This window comes from Rhipicephalus microplus, chromosome 5 (assembly GCF_043290135.1).
Source record: "Rhipicephalus microplus isolate Deutch F79 chromosome 5, USDA_Rmic, whole genome shotgun sequence".
In the NCBI taxonomy this organism is placed as follows: Eukaryota; Metazoa; Arthropoda; class Arachnida; order Ixodida; family Ixodidae; genus Rhipicephalus; species Rhipicephalus microplus.
The window spans coordinates 165,474,299-165,480,011 of NC_134704.1; the positions used below are offsets into that span (position 1 = coordinate 165,474,299).

At 43.7% G+C, this 5,713-nt stretch overlaps 1 long non-coding RNA gene across 1 annotated transcript; it reads left to right on the plus strand.

The window, feature by feature from the left end:
* The first annotated feature begins 461 nt into the window (after positions 1-461).
* LOC142817429 (uncharacterized) lies at positions 462-3,899 on the plus strand. Its single transcript, XR_012895228.1, has 3 exons — positions 462-627; positions 972-1,108; positions 3,767-3,899. It is a non-coding gene; the product is annotated as an uncharacterized LOC142817429 (long non-coding RNA).
* The last annotated feature ends 1,814 nt before the right edge of the window (positions 3,900-5,713 follow it).

Sequence of the window (5,713 nt, forward strand, 5' to 3'; positions counted from 1 at the left end):
ATGGAGAGCGACGCTCCCTCGCCCGCCCTTATTTTGCGATGGCAAGGAGGAGAAGGTGGTAGGCCTTGGCTGGCCTCGGGCTTTACAGGGAACAACTCTGCTGTAGTTATCTAGTGCACAAAGGTCCCTGCAACCATTGCAGTCTCCGCAGAAAGCGCGCGCTTTTCTGACAGAGCAATGTAACAAATGAGACGCTTATTCGCGTGCATCTGTACCTGTGAGTACGTTTTGTGCGTCAATTGTGCGTGATGAACGCGGGGCGTGTTTCGATCTCTTTTTCATTCTGCGCGTGACCTTTCAATTCGTTGTTATCGCGTTCATTGCTTCACCTTTCCGGCAAAGCTGTGACCTTTTTTTTCACAATGAAAAAAAAAAGAAAAATGAATATAGGTGGGCTTCAGTCATATAGGGCTTCATAGTGGGCTCTGGCCACAGATACAGTAGAACGAAATAATCATCGTCTTTACAGAAAGAATAGGAAGAAGAAGTTGGAGAAGCGGCGAAGTGACATGCCACTGTGGAACTGCGGAAGATTAGCGAGCACGTATTCAAAGTGAGAAGCGGCCAATACGTTCTAGCACTGCCGAAGCAAGTTCGGGTTCTACGATCGTAATCAGTGACGTTTCGGTAAGTTACTATTGTATATGATCTTCGGGTGTCATGAAACTACATTGTTCTCTTTTTCTACGAATCAATACAAATCTTTCATAACAATCTTCCATGTTTGCCCCTTTTTCACGAAACTGCTAGCAGCGCACTAGGTGAGATAACTTGTCGAATTGCCTGTAAAGGTGAGCATTCTACCGCACATACTTGCGACAATACGAATAACGTATTTTGTTACTTAGCGTTCAGCGAGGATTCAAGTTTATGAAGTCGACTTTTCAGCGTTCATGAAAATGGTTTGAATTAACCGTGTCATTGCTAAATTTGTGACATTAGGTGATCACACGCTAACATGGTTCATTTAGGAGGAAAACCAGACATGGTAATCGACTGGCCGCACAGAGATTGTCTAGCCCACTACAGTAAAAGTTCCCGTGTTCACCTCCAAAGGCCAGGTCGGAAGTGTCGTTGTGACCACGGCATACCCAAAGATCAAGAAAAGGTAACTGAAAGGGACAAGAGGTTTGTGGAATCGTTTGCGTCATAGAAAGAGGTACGAAATTTCTTGTAACAATAAATTCTAGTCTTCAACGTGTTAACAGCAACATTAGAGATGCCGTAGTGGAGAGCACCAGTAATTTTGGCCGTCTGATGTTTTTAACACACATCGACTTGGCACAGTACAGAGACCTCAGTTATTCACCTCCATCGTAACGCGAGTACCGCGGCCGGTAACGAACCCACGACTTTTGTAGCAGCAGACGAGCAAAGCAACTTCTGGGCCGCCGCGGTGGCCTTGGAATGAATAACGCGAACATAACCTCTTGCTTCTGCGGTAAGTTCATTTTGACTCTAAGCCATGTACATACAATTTTTTAAAGGCTGTTTTTAGAAATTTGTATACTATGAATGAGGGCAAAAAGAGATGAACAAACTGGATTCATGCATAATGACGGGATATTGCGTCTTCGTTGGGTCAGCATTATGAGGTTCCCAGAAAGGGAAGAGGGGTTGGGGTGCAGGTAATACTTTTGGGGAGGGGAGACCACCCTCTGGTTTCGACCCCTGGAATCACGTTCACTAACACTGGTAGATAGGAAGTTCATGAGGGCACATGATTACAAACAGTGCTAGATACCGAGACGCAAACGAATAAAGCACGTGGATGGGTGTAGTTTGTGTCTTCGTTTGTGTCTCGTATTCTCGCGCCATATTTACTAGCGAACCCACGCCAACTCACCCAACTATCTGTGTTACTGATACAACGTGATTACACGTGACTACGCGACTTCTAGAACAGCGTGAACGTGTTTTCTAGTACAAGTTTCGGCAACATCGCTCAGCTCGGGTGCCCTCCGTATTGTATTTTTCATTTGTGTCCACTGTGCTAGCTCCATTTTCATTCATGAGCCCTTAGCATCCAGTAACAATGCACGATAAAAGGGGCTCGTGTCAGCGTGTGCGGTACGTGGAAGGATGACTTCATTACCTTTAAGGTGACTCGTTGCGCACATCCCGATACCACAGGAAGCCAGTGAAATAATTTCCCGTTTTTTGTGAAAATCGCAGCAGTCATGCTGAATGAAAAATTGAAAGGAAATATTTGCCACATTGTAGGGGATGTCAATAATGATTCTGTTTTCTTATTACGACCAGAACACAGTGGTAACAGTGCACTTTTGGCTTCGGCGATTGGTCTTGATCCATGCATGCAGCAAACAAAAGTATAGCCCTTGAGCTTCGTTTCTCGCGTTTACACGGACTTTAAGAAAAACCTACTCGTAATGGCGCTGAACGAATCGCCCTAATTTTCGTTCATAGATATATTGATCGATTTATATACAGTTCACTTTTGGTGTTAGAACTGGAACCCACGTATAAGAAGTGCACTGACAACCCATAATATGTCGTGCTATTTAGTTGTGTAGGAACCCAGGCGCTACTCATAATTTTCGTAGCCGTGAAACGCTGAGACAGATGCATGATATTGTTTCCAATGTGTATGTGTACGCGTGGGTGTGCACTTTCACTGATACCATTGTTTTGAAAATGGCTACATGAACGTCCGGTCGGACGTAATGGGACTCATGGATCCCTGCATGCACACGACGCATGTCCAATTTATGTTCCACCTGGACCGGAATCTTGAATGCCTGGTGACATTTTCTTAGATTATGTACGTTGTTCGTGATTGAAAAAATAGTAAAGTAAAAAATTTTCACTTCAAGGAATTTTTCTAAAACAATGACCCTAAAGTTTAGAAGCGCTTGGGGGGGGACTAGTTCACACGTACTGTCGGTAAAGCGAGCGCTGCAAAGTTGAGAACAAGAAATACGCTTTGTCTGCAAAGTGTAACTTTTCTTTCTGTTCTCAACGTTGCAGCACTAGCTCTACATAGAGGCCCTAAAGTTAATAAACAAAAATATAATAAAATAAATCTGTTATTTACTCACTTTGAACTTACTTTAGTGGCGGTAAAATGTTCCGCCAAGGGTATTTACGGCCACGAGCCTGATTATCATATCGTTTAAAAAACGTTTAATTATGAAAAGAAAAAATGCTGTATAGACCTGATCCACTCAGTTCGTATCGTTTGCGAAATGGCGCCCATTAATTGCTGAGAAAGTGCACTTGAACTTGAGCGTGTTTTTTATATAGCCTACTTTAACAGGCAGTCTCAGGATAGCGTATGAAAAGCTTTGTGTTCACACCTGTCACAACTGCGCATGCATCTTAGGTTATCCTGCTGCAGGCACCTGGTATATGACGAAAAAGCTGGTGACCTCAATAGCCGCTGTCTTTGCGTACGCTATTCTGAAACTCCCAACACACAAATGACTAGAGAGGTCAAGTAGTGTATTAAATTTTCTGTTACTGGTTTCCTTAAATTACGATCCGCAAACATTACGTGTGTTTTTATGTGTCACATAAATGCCATAAAAGAATGAAGGAGAATCTGAGGCTCTCGTTTTATTTTTCTCATAAACAGTAACAAATAGAACTTGAATATAAAAAATTAGGGAAAATATTGAGCTAGCACTCCATAGTTATTATGGTGTAAATGTGAAAACAGTAAAGTGCACAAAAGTGTGCTTACTGCTGGTGGCAAGTCATTTTTCAGGCAGTTTATTTTCTTTGCAATTTTTCCCCATTGCACCAGCAACTTCTTGCGCATAGCAAGGCAAATTGGACCTTCGTGAAGTTCTCCTCCCTATCACTGATGGCGCTTTGCTTGTCCATCGCCCTATACTTGCACGCTCGGAATGACCAAGAACCGACGAATACTTCTAATGCAACAGGTGAGAATACGCTTGCTAAAACTCAATAGCTTCTAGGCGATAATTTTAGAAAAAAAATTCTTTTTACCAGTTTTTTGAAGTTGCGGTGTGCATGCAGAAAAACCGCACGTGGACAGTTTCAGGTAAGCTTAACACCTTATGTTTTCACAACGACTCTTCATTTCATCTCGCTGTACCGCGTACTACTTCGCGCGATAACTTCGCTCAAGGTGAAACCATATTTGACAAAACGTCAAGGCAGACTGTTGTGCCTATCATGTGCATTATCTTTTAACCAGAGATTTTATCAATAGCAAGAGCCCCGCCATGGTGGTGTAGAGGCTAAAGTACTCGGCTGCTGACCCGCAGGTCACGGGATTGAATTCAAGCTGTGGCGGCTGCATTTTCGATGGAGGCGAAAATTCTGTAGTCTCGTGTGTTTAGATTTAGGTGAACGTTAAAGAACCCCAGGTGATCAAAATTTCTGAAGCCCTCCACTATGGCGCCTTTTATAATTATATGGTGGTTTAGGACGTCAAACCCCACATTTTAATCAATCAGTCAGTCAGTATGCTTCAAGATAAACTGGTGTGCGCAGATTACTGTTTCATCAGTTACACCAGAGTCATTCAATAATTATACCGTTCATGAACTTTCACGCGAAAGTTTGATATCTGGACAAGTGCAACCGCTAGGGGTGCCCTCACCCACATGAGACATCGGAGTGGCCCCATCGCCGCAATACCATAGCACGCGTCAGAACTGGAAAATTTGAATAAATAATAGCTTTGTTACATCATCAGAGCGATCTTGCCTTCAAGAAAAATTTGAGTGAAGTCTAATATTGTGCAATTCGGTGTACAAGGAGGCCTTGAAGATATACAGATTCGATGGCAAGAAACGCATGCTGTTTCCGCTGTGAAACCCGGTACTCCTATAAAAGCAGGTTTCTTTTTTGTGAAGCATCTACGAAGTGTAAGTTTCTCGACAGTGTAGAATCCTCCAAGAGTTCTCGCGAATCTGAACGCGCCACGGACGTGCACGTGTTGCAGCTTTTGACAGCACATATAAACCATCGGGCTTTTTATTCATGTCTTTGTATACGAAGATACTGTCATGAGTCCATGACGTGGACGAAGGGAGCATTCGACGTCTTCAAGGTGAAACTCTTCATTTGACCGAACTTGGGGCCACGAAACAAACTCAAAAAACAGGAAGAAGTGCACGTTGTACACTGACATAAGCGCCCAGAGCATCGGTGATCCATAAACTCGTCATCGTTGGAACGCGTCGTCTAATATATACCACGCATCAAATTTTCCCGCCTTATCAGTGGTCAAAACTTATTGTTGGGCAAGTTGGTGATTACATAGCATGGTGATCTTTACTCTACGAGGACGAAGAAAAAATATTTAAGCTGGCAGTGCCAGAGAGCCCTTATCCCCACCGTGCTGATTGACATCCTTAGTCCGGGACGCCACTAGTCGAGGCTGCCACCCGAGCCCGCTGGAGCAGAGTTTGCTGTTCAAGTGCCCCGGGCCTGTTTGTGGGGGTTGGAGATGTGGGTTCATTTTGGGTTCATTTGGCAGACCCAGAACATACGGTAAGTGTTGGCCACTTCATCACAGTACTGGCACTGCTCACTTATTTCTGGGTCATAATCTTTGAGTATGGCTGGACAGAGCAACGTGTTTGTCCGTAGGCGCCGCAGTACGCGTTCCTCTAAAAGACGTACACATTTGAGAGACAAAGTACTGAGACACCCAACTAACGACTGATTTATTGCAAATGTAGCAATGAAATAGAAGCACAGTGGCGAGCTGATGCAT